The sequence below is a fragment of the Bos grunniens genome, chromosome 1 (assembly GCF_055505025.1).
Source record: "Bos grunniens cultivar Pamir isolate PY7600 chromosome 1, Bosgru_T2T1.0, whole genome shotgun sequence".
Taxonomy (NCBI): Eukaryota; Metazoa; Chordata; class Mammalia; order Artiodactyla; family Bovidae; genus Bos; species Bos grunniens.
The window spans coordinates 24410806-24426822 of NC_141165.1; the positions used below are offsets into that span (position 1 = coordinate 24410806).

Consider the following 16017-nt stretch of genomic DNA (forward strand, 5'->3'; position numbering starts at 1 on the left):
ATTTTCTGTTTTTGTTGAAGTTCTCACTATATTCATTCTTTCTTCTTCTGAGTTTGGTGAGGATTTTTATGACCTTTATTTTGAACTCTTTATCAGGTAAATCAGTTATCTCCATTTCATTAAGGATTTTTTTCTGAGATTTTTTCCCCTTGTTCTTTAGTTTGGAACATATTTCTCTCTTTCTTCATTATGCTTGACTCCCTTTGTTAGTTTCTATGCATTAGATAAAACAAACACCTCTCCCATTCTTGAAGTAGTGGCTTCACATAGGGCATGAACATTATGGTTCAACTCTGCCCTAGCTCTTGGTTGTCTCTCAAACCTCTGTACTCGTCCAAGCATCCTATTTTAAGTTTGATGGTTCCCAGTAGTTAAGAGTATGTGAAGACTTGTCAGTGTCCCAAAGGAAGGATCTCAGGCAGCAGCTAGATTCAGGCTGATTAAAAGCTAGCCATGGAATTTTCCAGGCAAGAGTACTGAAGTGGGTTGCCATGTCCTTCTCCAGGGGATCTTCCCAACCCAGGGATCAAACCCAGGTCTCCCACATTGCAGGCAGACACTTTACTGTCTGAGCCACCAGGGAAGCAGGAGACTCTCATCAGTAGCTCTTAAATTATGCAAATATATAAAGTCTTATGGCACCACAAGTATAAGTCCCATTTGCCATCAGAACTAAGTAATTGGGAGATATCCCTGGGCAACAGTCAAAAAAAAAAAAAAAATCAGGGGTGCTAAATAACTATATAAACTCCTTTCTGGGAGGTACTGGCAGGCTGAAGCAAGACAAAGTAAGAGTGAAAGGATGGCATCCATTGCCTTGTGTTCTCTAAAAGCACCGCCATAGGGCCCTAAATGTGAAGCCAGTGCTCTAGCACACACAAGTAGACGTTTTTCACAGAAAGACTGGTGGGTTTATATTTCACTCTGCTGTTTACATAGTGCTCTGGTTTGGTAGCTTACAATGAACTGTCTCTCCAGCTGTCACATTCTCATGGTACCTAGGAATGCAAGGCCCCCTGGCCACCAGAACCAGGTGATCAGGTGTCTCCTGGGTGGCAGCCACTAAAACCAGGGCTCCAGATACAAAACCCGGGGCACCAGACATACATAAAAATTCCCCTCCAGGAGATCCTGGGGCTTTCGAGTGCAGCAGAAAGACAGTATGAAGAAACACCCACCCTTTGAGGCCTCTGGAAAGGATTACCCTTAGATCTGTGTTTAATTAAGAATTTCTGTCCCTCTGACTGCAGCTGTGATGGTAAGCTAATAGGCTTCTTTAACAGACTGGGCTCTTGGGTGTGCTGCCTCTTGCTTTGCCCTGGGAGTGGCAGCTCTTTAAGAATTCTTTCTCCTTTGGTTACAGTCCTGTGGAACCCATGAGTATAAGCCCTGGTGGCCACCAGAGCCAGACAATCCAGAGATGTCCCTGGAGGCAGCCACAGTAACCAAGGTGTCAGACAAGTTTATAAGCTCCTTCCTGAAAGATACAGCCAGAGTATGGCAGAGGGGAAGCTCAAAGATTGCATCCATCAGTCGTCATTCCCTGAGAACTCCTCTGTTGACCTCTGGATGTATGCCAAATCAGAAGCCTGCCCCTTCAGGCCCAAGTTCCTGATTAAGCAAATAGGCTTCTCACTGAAAGACTAGGAGTGTTTTCTGGTCTTCTGTCTGTGCTGTGCCCTAGATATGGTAGCCTGCTAAGAACTGTCTCAAATTGTTACGGTCCCATGCTATGGTATCATAGGCCATGCTGGCTTCCCAAGCCAGGCAATCAAGTGGCATCCCCCAGGTGGCACAATAAAAACTGGAGCGCCTGACATAAAAGCCAGGACACTGGTGAGACACTGGTGTCCTGTAAAGCAGTGGGAGAGTGGGAAACTGGTGCCCTCTGGCTGGAGTGAGCCAGAGGGAGTGAAAAGATGGTGCTAGTGTCTGTCCTTTCAGAGTACCCAGGAGGCCCCTAGATGTGCATTAAATTAGATGCTTGTCCCTTAGGCCAAGGCTTAAAGATAAGGAAATTTGCCTCCTTAACAGAAAATCTGGCACCTTTCTAGTGGCTGCTTCTATACTGGGCCCTGGTGCAGGTTAGACCAAACATACAAACTCTTCAAGAGCCTTCTCTCACTTCAGTATAGCCTTGTAGGTCTCATGGACTCCAGCCTCATTGGTTTTCAAAGCTAAATGTTTCAGGGAGAGTCCAGGTCAAGATGGCAGAAAAAGAAAAACTACACTTATCTCCTCCCACAGACACACTAAAACTACTTTATATGGAACAGATGTCTTTGAGAACAACCTGAAAACTAGCAGAACAAATTTTCTACAACTCTAGATATAAATAAAAGGCCACATCAAGACAGATAGGAGAGGCAGAGATGGATCCCAACAGAACCCGTGCCCCTGAGGCAATGCCACAAGCAGGAGGCATAGCATAACCGAGGAGGGTCCCCTCGAGGAGCAAGAGGCTCAAGCCTCAGGTTGGGCTTCACAGCCCATAGGCCTACTCAGGGAAGGTGAGTCGATGAATCCCCACGATGTTTGCCTTTGAAAATCAGCTGGGCTTATGTCCAGGAGAGCCTAAGGACTATGGGAAAATAAAGCTCCGCTCTTGAAAAGCTCACACAAGCTCACTTACCCTGAGTCCCAGCACAGAGACAGCAGCTTGAAAGGCACCTGGATCATACAGGAGGGAGACTTATTTTAGTGCATGTGCCATGAAGGGAGGGTTTCTGGTGGCTCTTCCTCCAGTGACAGAAGTGCTGTTTGGCATCCTTTTTGTTTTTACTCTTCTGTTCTGCCAGGTACCATTTCTGTCACTCTCCATCAGTCTACTTAACACCTTGGACCCATCCCCAGCATTCCTCTGAGAACTCATACTGCCCAACCCACCAGCCTCAGCCAGTGCCTCCAAAATAGCACCCGCCCTGCCCTACCTGGCAAGTAGTCCCAACCCCCACCAGTGCCCCTCAAAAATGGCTCCTGCTAGAGGGGACAAGCTTTGCACACTAATGTACCCACAGTAGTCACAGCCAGGCTTCATGGACAGCCAGACTGGGGGCTAGCCCTACCCACGAGGGTGTCAACAGCAGTTGTAGCCACGCCACTCAGCTAGTCACGTCAGGAATCAGCCCCATCTACCAGTGCACACACAGCACTTGCAGCCCAACCACAACAAGAAGGCATACACAGCACATACAGGGGATAACAGGAGGATCTCACGCTGGTGCCTGGGCTTATGGTGCCACTGGGCCCACAGATACTTACATAGGGCCAGTCTTTCAAGAGTGAGAGATATAGCTGTAATATGTAGAAACAAATACAGAGAGGCAAAATGAGGAGACAAAGGAATAGCCTACAAATGAGAAAACAAGACAAAACCAAGGGAAAAAAGCAAAATGGAGATAAGCAATTAACGAGATAAAAAGTTCAAATTAATAGTCTTAAAGTTGTTCACTGAACTCTGGAGAATGGATGAACTTGGTGAGAACTGCAACAATGAGATAGAAGATATAGAAAAGAACCAATCAGAACTGAAAAATAGATTAACAGAAATGAAAAATATTCCAGAGGGAATCAACAGCAGACTAGAAAATGCAAAAGAATAGATCAGCAATCTGAGACAGGGTAGTGGACATCACCCAGTCAAAACAGCAAAAAATAAAATAATTTTTAAAATGAAGATAGCTTGGAACTTCCATGGTAGTCCAGTGGTTCAAACTCCATGCTTCCACTACAGGGGGCACAGGGAAACAGTGGAAACAGTGTCAGACTTTATTTTTCTGGGCTCCAAAATCACTGCAGATGGTGACTGCAGCCATGAAATTAAAAGACGCTTACTCCTTGGAAGAAAAGTTATGACCCACCTAGATAGCATATTGAAAAGCAGAGATATTACTTTGCAAACAAAGGTCCGTCTAGTCAAGGCTATGGTTTTTCCAGTGGTCAGGTATGGATATGAGAGTCGGACTGTGAAGGAAGCTGAGGACCAAAGAATTGATGCTTTTGAACTGTGGTGTTGGAGAAGACGCCTGAGAGTCCCTTGGACTGCAAAGAGATCCAACCAGTCCATTCTAAAGGAGATCAGTCCTGGGTGTTCTTTGGAAGGAATGATGCTAAAGCTGAAACTCCAGTCTTTGGCCATCTCATGTGAAGAGTTGACTCATTGGAAGATTCTGATGCTGGAGGGATTGGGGGCAGGAGCAGAAGGGGATAACAGAGGATGAGATGGCTGGATGGCATCACTGACTCGATGGACGTGAGACTGGGTGAACTCTGGGAGATGGTGATGGACAGGGAGGCCTGGCGTGCTGCAGTTCATAGGGTTGCAAAGAGTTGGACACAGCTGAGCGACTGAACTGAACTGAACTGAAGGGAAGTTGTGCATGGCACACAATGTGGCCAAAATATAATTTTAAAAAATAAAGTAATAGGATAGTTTAAGGGACCTGTGAGACAACATCAAGTGTATTAACATTCACAGGGGTCCAGAAGGAGAAGAGAGGGAAATTTTTCTTCAAAACATATTTGAAGAAAAATGACTGAAAACTTTTGTAACCTGGTTAGCAAAACAGACATCCAAGTCCAGGATGCACAGAGTCCCAAATAAGATGAACCCAAGAGATCCATACCAAGATACATTATAATTAAAACCTCAAAAGTTAAAGACCAAGAAGGAATCTTTAAGGCAACAAGGGACACCCACATAAGACTCTCAGCTGACTTGTCAGCAGAAACTTTTCAGGCCAGAGGAGACTAACATGGTATTCAAAGTGCTAAAAGGAAAAAAACTTAAACCAAGAATACTCAACCTGGCAAGACTATCATTCAGAATTGAAGTAGAGATAATGGGTTTCCCAGAGAAGTAAAAGCTAATAGAGTTCATCACCACTAACTGAGCCTTATAAGAGGTGGTAAAGGAACTTCTTTAAACCAAAAAGACGAGGCTATAACTAGAAACATGAAAATCATGAAAGAAAAAATATCACTGGTAAGGACAAACATATACTAAAGGTCAGTCACCTACAAAGCTAACATGAAGGTTAAAAGACTAAAGTAGTAAAATCACCTATAATATGAAACAAATAGACAATACACAAAAAGATGCAAAATATGTCAGAAACATAAAATATGGGGGGGCGGGTAAGTAGCTTTTAGAATGTGCTCTTACTTAAATGACCAATCATTTTAATAGACTGCTGTTTACATAGATTGTTGTATATGAACCTCATGGTAACCATAAACCTGAAACCTATAATATACACACCAAAAAAATAAAGAGACAGGAATACAAACAACACACTAAAGAAAGTCATCAAATCACAAAGAGAACAAGAAAAGAAGAAATGAACAGAGGAACTACAAAACAATTAAGAAAATGGTAATAAGTACATACCTATCAATAACTACTTTAAATGTAAATGGACTAAATGCGGCAATCAAAAGACAAAGGGTGGCTGAATGGATTAAAGCAACAAGACCCATTTATATGCTGCATACCCAGGCTTCAGATCTAAAGACATACACATAATGAAAGTGAAGGGATAGAAAAAGATATTTCAAAACTATGTTGAATAGTAATGGTGAAAGTGGGCACCCTTGTCTTGTTCCTGACTTTAGAGGAAATGCTTTCAATTTTTCACCATTGAGGATAATGTTTGCTGTGGGTTTGTCATATATAGCTTTTATTATGTTGAGGTATGTTCCTTCTATTCCTGCTTTCTGGAGAGTTTTTATCATAAATGGATGTTGAATTTTGTCAAAGGCTTTCTCTGCATCTACTGAGATAATCATATGGTTTTTATTTTTCAATTTGTTAATGTGGTGTATTACATTGATGGATTTGCGGATATTGAAGAATCCTTGCATCCCTGGGATAAAGCCCACTTGGTCATGGTGTATGATCTTTTTAATGTGTTGTTGGATTCTGATTGCTAGAATTTTGTTAAGGATTTTTGCATCTATGTTCATCAGTGATATTGGCCTGTAGTTTTCTTTTTTTGTGGCATCTTTGTCAGGTTTTGGTATTAGGGTGATGGTGGCCTCATAGAATGAGTTTGGAAGTTTACCTTCCTCTGCAATTTTCTGGAAGAGTTTGAGCAGGATAGGTGTCAGCTCTTCTCTAAATTTTTGGTAGAATTCAGCTGTGAAGCCGTCTGGACCTGGGCTTTTGTTTGCTGGAAGATTTTTGATTACAGTTTCAATTTCCGTGCTTGTGATGGGTCTGTTAAGATTTTCTATTTCTTAGTTTTGGAAGTTTTGGCCACAGCAATCAGAGCAGAAAAAGAAATAAAAGGAATCCAAATTGGAAAAGAAGAAGTAAAACTCTCACTATTTGCAGATGACATGATCCTCTACATAGAAAACCCTAAAGATTCCACCAGAAAATTACTAGAAATAATCAATGATTATAGTAAAGTTGCAGGATATAAAATCAACACACAGAAAACCCTTGCATTCCTATACACTAATAATGAGAAAACAGAAAGAGAAATTAAGGAAACAATTCCATTCACCATTGCAACGGAAAGAATAAAATACTTAGGAATATATCTACCTAAAGAAACTAAAGACCTATATATAGAAAACTATAAAACACTAGTGAAAGAAATCAAAGAGGACACCAATAGATGGAGAAATATACCATGTTCATGGATTGGAAGAATCAATATAGTGAAAATGAGTATACTACCCAAAGCAATTTATAGATTCAACGCAATCCCTATCAAGCTACCAACAGTATTCTTCACAGAGCTAGAACAAATAATTTCACAATTTGTATGGAAATACAAAAAACCTCGAATAGCCAAAGCGATCTTGAGAAAGAAGAATGGAACTGGAGGAATCAACCTACCTGACTTCAGGCTCTACTACAAAGCCACAGTTATCAAGACAGTATGGTACTGGCACAAAGACAGAAATATAGATCAATGGAACAAAACAGAAAGCCCAGAGATAAATCCACGCACATATGGACACCTTATCTTTGACAAAGGAGGCAAGAATATACAATGGATTAAAGACAGTCTCTTTAACAAGTGGTGCTGGGAAATCTTGTAAAAGAATCAAACTAGACCACTTTCTAACACCATACACAAAAATAAACTCAAAATAGATTAAAGATCTAAACGTAAGACCAGAAACTATAAAACTCCTAGAGGAGAACATAGGCAAAACACTCTCCGACATACATCACAGCAGGATCCTCTATGACCCACCTCCCAGAATATTGGAAATAAAGGCAAAAATAAACAAATGGGACCTAATTAACCTTAAAAGCTTCTGCACATCAAAGGAAACTATTAGCAAGGTGAAAAGACAGCCTTCAGAATGGGAGAAAATAATAGCAAATGAAGCAACCGACAAACAACTAATCTCAAAAATATACAAGCAACTCCTACAGCTCAACTCCAGAAAAATAAACGACCCAATCAAAAAATGGGCCAAAGAACTAAATAGACATTTCTCCAAAGAAGACATACAGATGGCTAACAAACACATGAAAAGATGCTCAACATCACTCATTATCAGAGAAATGCAAATCAAAACCACTGTGAGGTACCATTTCACACCAGTCAGAATGGCTGCGATCCAAAAGTCTACAAATAATAAATGCTGGAGAGGGTGTGGAGAAAAGGGAAACCTCTTACACTGTTGGTGGGAATGCAAACTAGTACAGCCACTATGGAGAACAGTGTGGAGATTCCTTAAAAAACTGGAAATAGAACTGCCTTATGATCCAGCAATCCCACTGCTGGGCATACACACTGAGGAAACCAGAAGGGAAAGAGACACGTGTACCCCCAATGTTCATCGCAGCACTGTTTATAATAGCCAGGACATGGAAGCAACCTAGATGTCCATCAGCAGATGAATGGATAAGAAAGCTGTGGTACATATACACAATGGAGTATTACTCGGCCATTCAAAAGAATACATTTGAATCAGTTCTAATGAGGTGGATGAAACTGGAGCCTATTATACAGAGTGAAGTAAGCCAGAAGGAAAAACATAAATACAGTATACTAACGCATATATATGGAATTTAGAAAGATGGTAACAATAACCCAGTGTACGAGACAGCAAAAGAGACACTGATGTATAGAACAGTCTTATGGACTCTGTGGGAGAGGGAGAGGGTGGGAAGATTTGGGAGAATGGCATTGAAACATGTAAAATATCATGTAAGAAACGAGTTACCAGTCCAGGTTCGATGCACGATACTGGATGCTTGGGGCTAGTGCACTGGGACGACCCAGAGGGATGGTATGGGGAGGGAGGAGGGAGGAGGGTTCAGGATGGGGAACACATGTATACCTGTGGCAGATTCATTTTGATATTTGGCAAAACTAATACAATTATGTAAAGTTTAAAAAAAAAAGATATTTCATGCAAATAAAAATGAAAAGAAACTTGTAGTAGCAATACTATCAGGCAAAATAGACCTGAAAGCAAAGACGTTACAGTTGACACAACAGAAATACAAAGGATCATAAAAGATTACTACAAACAATTATTTGCCAACAAAATGAACAGCCTAGAAGAAATGGGTAGTTCCCAGAAACATGCAACTTTCCAAAAGTGAATCAGGAAAAATAGAAAATCTGAACAGACAGATGACCAATAATGAAACAGAATTAGAAATTTTAAAAAGCCTCCCAACAAACAAGCCCAGGACCAGACAACAGGTAAATTCAACAAACTTAAGGAAGAGTTAATACCTATCCTTCTCAAACTATTCCAAAAAATTGAAGAGGAAGGAACTATTCTAAATTCATTCTCTGAAGCCAGCATTATGCTGATATCAAAACCAGATAAAGACACTACAAAAAAATTACAGGCCATTATAATGCAAAAATTCTAAACAACATATTAGACGGATATCAACAGTATAGTAAAAGAACCATTCACCATTACCAAGTGTATTCCACAGATGCAAGGATGGTTCTATATACATAAATAAATCAACATGATATATTACATTAACAAAGTAAAGAAAAACCACATGATCATTTGAATGAATGCAGAAAAATGTTTGACAAAATGCAATATCCATTTTTTATAAAAACTCTCAATAAAGTGGGTATACAGGAAACATGTATCAACATAATAAGAGCTGTGTATGACAAACCAGTGGCTCAGAAAATACTTAAACAATGAAAAGCCAAATGCTTTTCCTTTAAGATCAGGAACAAGGAAAAGTGTCTACTATTGACATTTTATTCAAAATAGTATCAGAAGTCCTAGTGACAGCAGTCACACAAGAAAGAGAAATAAAAGGTATCCACATTGTAAACAAAGTAGTAAAACTGTTCCTATTTGCAGATGACATGAAATAAAGTCCCTCTTATGTGGTCAATTAATATACAACCATTCACTGGAATGGGTGAATTTAACTCAGATGACCATTATATCTACTACTGTGGGCAAGAATCCCTTAGAAGAACTGGAGTAGCCCTCATAGTCAACAGAAGACTCCGAAATGCAGTTCTTGGGTGCAGTCTCAAAAATGACAAAATGATCTGTTCGTTTCCAAGGCAAACCATTCCATATCATGGTAATCCAAGTCTGTGCCCTGACCAGTAATGCTGACAAGCTGAAGTTGAATGGTTCTATGAAGACCTACAAGACCTTCTAGAACTAACATCCAAAAAAGATGTCCTTTTCATTACACGGGACTGGAATGCAAAAGTAGGAACTCAAGAGATACCTGGAGTAACAGGCAAATTTGGCCTTGGAGTACAAAAAGAAGCAGGGCAAAGGCTAACAGCGTTTTGCCAAGAGAATGCACTGGTCATAGCAAACACCCTCTTCCAACAAAACAAGAGGAGACTCTACACATGGACATCACCTGATGGTCAATACTAAAATCAGATTGATTATATTCTTTGCAACCAAAGATGGAGAAGCTCTATACAGTCAGCAAACACAAGACCAGGAGCTGACTGTGGCTCAGATCATGAACTCCTTATTGCCAAATTCAGACTTAAATTGAAGAAAGTAAGGAAAACCACTAGACCATTCAGGTATGACCTAAATCAAATCCCTTATGACGATACAGTGGAAGTGACAAATAGATTCAAGGGATTAAATCTGATAGAATGCCTGAAGAACCATGGATGGAGGCTCGTGACATTGTACAGGAGGCAGTGATCAAGACCATCCCCAAGAAAAAGTAATGCAAAAAGGCAAAATGGTTGTCTGGGGAGGCCTTACAAATAGCTGAGAAAAGAAGGTAAAGGCAAAGGAGAAAAGGAAAGATATACCCATTTGAATGCAGCATTTCATGAATAGCCAGGAGAGATAAGAAAGCCTTCTTCAGTGATCAATGCAAAGAAATAGAGGAAAATAATAGAATGGGAAAGACTAGAGATCTCTTCAAGAAAATTAGACCTAGGGAACATTTCACGCAAAGATCGGCACAATAAAGGACAGAAACGGTATGGACCTAACAGAAGCAGAAGCTATGAGGAAGAGGAGGCAAGAATACACAGAAGAAGTGCACAAAAAAGATCTTCACGACCCAGATAATCACGATGGTATGATCACTCACCTAGAGCCAGACATCCTGGAATGTGAAGTCAAGTGGGCCTTAGGAAGCATAAGTAGGAACAAAGCTAATGGAGGTGATGGAATTCCAGCTGAGCTATTTCAAATCCTAAAGATGATGCTGTGAAAGTGCTGCACTCAATACACCAGCAAATCGGGAAAACTCAGCAGTGGCCACAGGACTGGAAAAGGTCAGTTGCCATCCAATCCTAAAGAAAGGCAGTGGAAAAGAATATTCAAGCACATTTTCAAGCAAAAAAAACACAATGTTCAAGCACAATTGCACTCATCTCACACACTACCAAGGGAATGCTCAAAATTCTCCAATCCAGGCTTCAACAGTATGTGAACTGTGAACTTCCAGACGTTCAAGCTGGATTTAGAAAAGGCAAAGGAACCAGAGATCAAACTGCCAACATCCACTGGATCATCGAAAAAGCACAAGAGTTCCAGTAAAACATCTACTTCTGCTTTATTGATGATACCAAAGCCTTTGATTATGTGCATCACAACAGACTGTGGAAAATTCTTCAAGAGGTGCGAATACCAGACCACCTTACCTGCCTCCTGAGAAATCTGTATGCAGGTTAAGAAGCAACAGTTAGAATTGGACATGGAACAACAGACTGGTTCCAAATCAGGAAAGAAGTACATCATGGCTGTATGTTGTCACCCTGCTTATTTAACTTATATGCAGAGTACATCATGCGAAATGCTGGGCTGGATGAACCACAAGCTGGAATCAAGATTGCTGGGAGAAACATCAATAACCTCAGATACGCAGATGACACCACCCTTACAGCAGAAAGTGAAGAACTAAAGAGCCTCTTGATGAAAATGAAAGAGGAAAGTGAAAAAGTTGGCTTAAAACTCACCATTCAGAAAACTAAGATCATGCCATCTGGTCCCATCCTTTCATGGCAAATAGATGGAGAAACAATGGGACGTTGTTTTGGGGAGCTCCAAAATCATTGCAGATGGTGACTGAAGCCATGAAATGAAAAGACGCTTGCTCCTTGGAAGAAAAGCTATGACTAACCCAGACAGCATATTAAAAAGCAGAGACATTACTTTGCCAACAAAGGTCCATCTAGTCAAGGCTATGGTTTTTCCAGTAGTCATGTATGGATGTGAGAGTTGGACTGTAAAGAATGCTGAGTGCTGAAGAACTGACACTTCTGTGATGTTGGAGAAGACTCTTGAGAATCCCTTGGACTGCACGGAGATCCAGCCAGTCGATCCTAAAGGAAATCAGTCCTGAATATTCATTGGAAGAACTGATGCTGAAGCTGAAACTCCAATACTTGGCCACCTGATGCGAAGAACTGACTCAATGGAAAAGACCCTGATGCTGGGAAGGATTGAAGGCAGGAGGAAAAGGGGGACAACAGAGGGTGAGATGGTTGGATGGCATCAGTGACTCGCTGTACATGAGTTTAAGCAAGCTCCAGGACTTGATGATGGACAGGGAAGCCTGGCATGCTGCAGTCTGTGGGGTTCAGAGTTGTACACGACTGAGCGACTGAACTAAACTGAATGTACGCAATGGAGCCAAGAATATACAACGGGTAAAAGACCGTGTCTTCAATAAATGATACTGGGAAACTTGACAGCTTCATGCAAAAGAATGAAACTGGATCACTCTCTATGCCATATACAAAATAGAAACTCAAATAAGATTGAAGACTTAAATGTGAGATCTGAAACCATAAAAAAAAACTCCTAGAAGAAAACATTGGCTGTATACTCTTTAAAATTAGACTTAGTAGTATTTTTTTTAATCTGTCTCCTCAGGCAAGGGCAGGGAAAATAAAAATAAATAAGACTATATCAGTTTTAAAGGTTTTACACAGCAAAGGAAACCATCAACAAACATAAAGGCAATTTACTGAATAGGAAGAAATACTTGTAGATGATCTATCTGATAAAAGATTAATATCTAAAATATTTTTTTAAAAAACTTACATAACTCAGTATCAAAAAATCCAACCTGATTTTAAAATGAGCAAAAAGCCTGAACAAACGCTTTTTCAAGAAAGACATAGAGATAGCCAACAGACACATAAAATGGCGTTGAGCATCACTGATCATCAGTGTAGTGCAAATAGACCACAGTGAGCTGTCCTCACACCTCTCAGAAGGACTGTTATCAAACAAACAGCGAATGACAAGTGTTGGCAAGGATGTGGAGGAAAGGGGACCCTTATGCTGGTGAGAATGTAAAGTGGTGCAACCACCATGGAACAGTCTAGACGTTCCTCAAAAATTTAAAAATAGAACTGCTATATGATCCAGTAATTTCACTTCTGGGTGTTTACCCAAAGAAAATAAAAATGTTATTTTTAAAAGATAGGTGCTCTCCAACATTCACTGCAGCATTATTCACAATACCCAACATATGGAAGTAACCTAAGTATTCATCAATAGGTAAGTGGATAAAGGTGATGTCACACACACACACACACACAGTGGAATTTTACTTAGTCATAAAAAAAGAAGGAAAGCTTGACATTTGAAACAACAGGAATGGACTCTAAGGGTATTATGCTCAGTGAAATAGGTCTGACAGAGAAAGACAAATACTATATGATTTCATTTATATGTGGAATTTAAAAATCAAACAAACCAAACAGAACACCAATAGAACACAGTAGAGGTCACCAGAGGGTAAATGGGTGGTTGGGTGAAATAGACGAAGGGAATTAAGAGGTACAGACTTCCAGGTATAAAATAAATAAGCCACAGGGGTGTAATATATAGCATAGGGAATATAGTCAATAATATAGTAATAACTTTGGTAACAAATGGTTACTAGACTTATTGTGACCAATTCATAATGTATCCAAATGTCAAATCTCTATGGTGTACACCTGAAATTAATATAATATTACATGTCAACTATGCTTCAGTTTTTTAAAAGGAAGGAAAAAAGCTAGATTTGAGGGTAGTTGTGTCAGTTGCAGGTCTTAAAAGTTGGGTTCACAACATGGGATTCAAACTCTTTGCTCCTTGGGGAAAAGCTCTGGATTTCCAGTTTCTCCAAATTGTGGGTCAGTGTGCTGGGGTTTACAGCAAGATTGTATCTTAGCATCTCCTATCCACTAAATATGAGTTTTTTCTCATTTTTTCCAATAATATAGTCACTCAAAGAAGTCACTCAGCTAGTTTTTAGGGTTTTTTCAGAAGAAATTGGTCCATATGTAGCTATATAGGTGTGTCCATGGGAGAAGGCAAATTCCTATTTGACCATCTTGAACCAGAACTCTGAAACCAGTCTCTTGAAGATATCTGAACTCCCTTGTTGGTTAAGCATTATATGAAATCAAGCTAAATCTCTCTCACAGAATGGATAGATAAATAAAATGTGGTGTATGTATACACACAATGGAATCTTATTCAGCCTTCAAAAAAGGAGGAAATCCTGTCATTTGCAACATGGATTAACCTGGAGGATATTATGCTAAGTGGAATAAGCCAGGCACAGGAAGTCAAATAGTACATGATCTCTTCTATGGGAATCAAAAAAAAAAAGTCAGACTTAATAGAAGCAGAAAGTAGAATGGTGGTTACCAGGGGCAGGGGGTGTGAGGCAAAAAGGAAATGCTGACCCAATGTACAAAGTTGCAGTTATACAGGATGAATAAATCTAGAGATCGAATGTACAATATAATCACTATACATTTAATATTGTTTTAAATGCTGAAAATTCACTTAAGAGGGTAGATTTCAGGTACTCTACATCCCTACTATCCTGCAAAATAGTAATATTGTGGGGAGATGCTATGTTAAGTAGCTTTACTGTAGTCATTGTTTCACTGTCTATATCACATTATTTTGTTATATACCTTAAATACATACAATTTTTACTTTAAATATTTTTTTATTTTTTTATTTTTTAAGTAAAATTAACCACAGTAAGATGGAGAAGGAAATGGCAACCCACTCCAGTATTCTTGCCTGGAGAATCCCAGGGATGGGGGAGCCTGGTGGGCTGCCGTCTATGGGGTCACACAGAATCGGACATGACTGAAGCGACTTAGCAGCAGCAGCAGTAGCAACCACAGTAAGAAAGTAAAAAGAAACACAGGATTAATTTTACTTACATCTCTTATTTAATACCATATATCTAAAATATTTTTCCAATATGTAATCAGTATAAAACTATTGATAAGATGTTTTACTGTTTTTTTCTTACAAAGTCTTCAAAATCTGTATTTGCACTTAAAGCCCTCCCAGGGATTTTCCTGGTGGTCCAGTGGCTAAGATTCTGCATTCCCAATGCAGGGGGACCGGGTTCAGTCCCTGGTCAGAGAACTAGATCCCACATGCTGCAACTAATATCCAGCACAGCCAAATAAATAAATAAAAATTAACAGAAAACAAATTTATAAAAAAAAAAAAAGACATCTCAAATTGGGTTATCCACATATGGCTAGTGGTCACCATATTGGACCATGCTGATTTGAATAACAAGAATTCCAGAAAGAGAGTGGATAAGGGGAAAGAGAAGCAGAGAAGAAACAAAACAATTTTAAGAAAATGTCCAAGAATTTAAGAATACTAGTTTCCAAACTGAGGAGGCTCTTAGCCCAGCAAAAGTGAATTCGATCCAGACCAAGGCACTTCATCAATTTTATTTTAAAACACCAGGAACTCAGAAACCTCTGTAGGCAACAAACAGGTTGCAGTCAAAGATCAGTGGCTTTAGACTTCTCAGCAACAGTGGATAAATTGAGGACAATGAGTCAGTGCCTTTAAAATTCTGAAGGAAAGAACCATCAAGCCATAACTGTATAAATACCAACCACATTAGGGGGTAGATAAAGGGTATTTTCAATGATCTAACATCCAAAAAATGTACCTGCTATGCTCCCTTGTTTAGGAAGATACTGAAGAATGTGTTATACCAAACAAGGAAGCAAACCAAGAATGAGGAAAATGTGAGATATAAGAAACAGGAGAAAGGTGAAGGGAATCCCTAGGGTGAAACTGTAAATCAGGCCTAGAGATCAACCAGCCCAGATTGGAGTAGGTCAGAGGGAACTGAAAATGATTTCAAGGAAATGAAATTGCTAGAATACCCAATGGGGCTGATTATGGACATAGAAAACTGGCAGAAGCCTTTGAATTAGTTGAATTAGTAGCATGTACTATATCCCAAAACTAAACAAATAAAAGAGATAAAAGGAAAATGTAAAGTTATAAACTCTGAATGTTGAGTAATTTGTCTATGCTGAGGTTAGAAAGGGCATGTGGGTAAGGTGGAATGAGTAGCAAAAGAACTGAAACCTCATCTTTCATAGTGCAAAATTAAACCACAGTCCTTAAATCAGAAATGCAAGAAAGGAACAATATAGACATCTTAACTGAAATGTAAAGATAAAAAACAAAATAAGCAAGTGTTGAAAATGCCTGGATCTGGGGAAGACAAAATTTAAAAAGATGACTGCCATTGTTTCTAATAAATTTTGTAAA

General features: G+C 39.6%; 1 protein-coding gene across 11 annotated transcripts in view; it reads left to right on the forward strand.

Moving 5' to 3' along the window:
* The window catches only part of PPP2R3A (protein phosphatase 2 regulatory subunit B''alpha), a 233838-nt gene that overhangs the window by 187771 nt on the left and 30050 nt on the right, over positions 1 to 16017 (forward strand). The window lies entirely within an intron of this gene.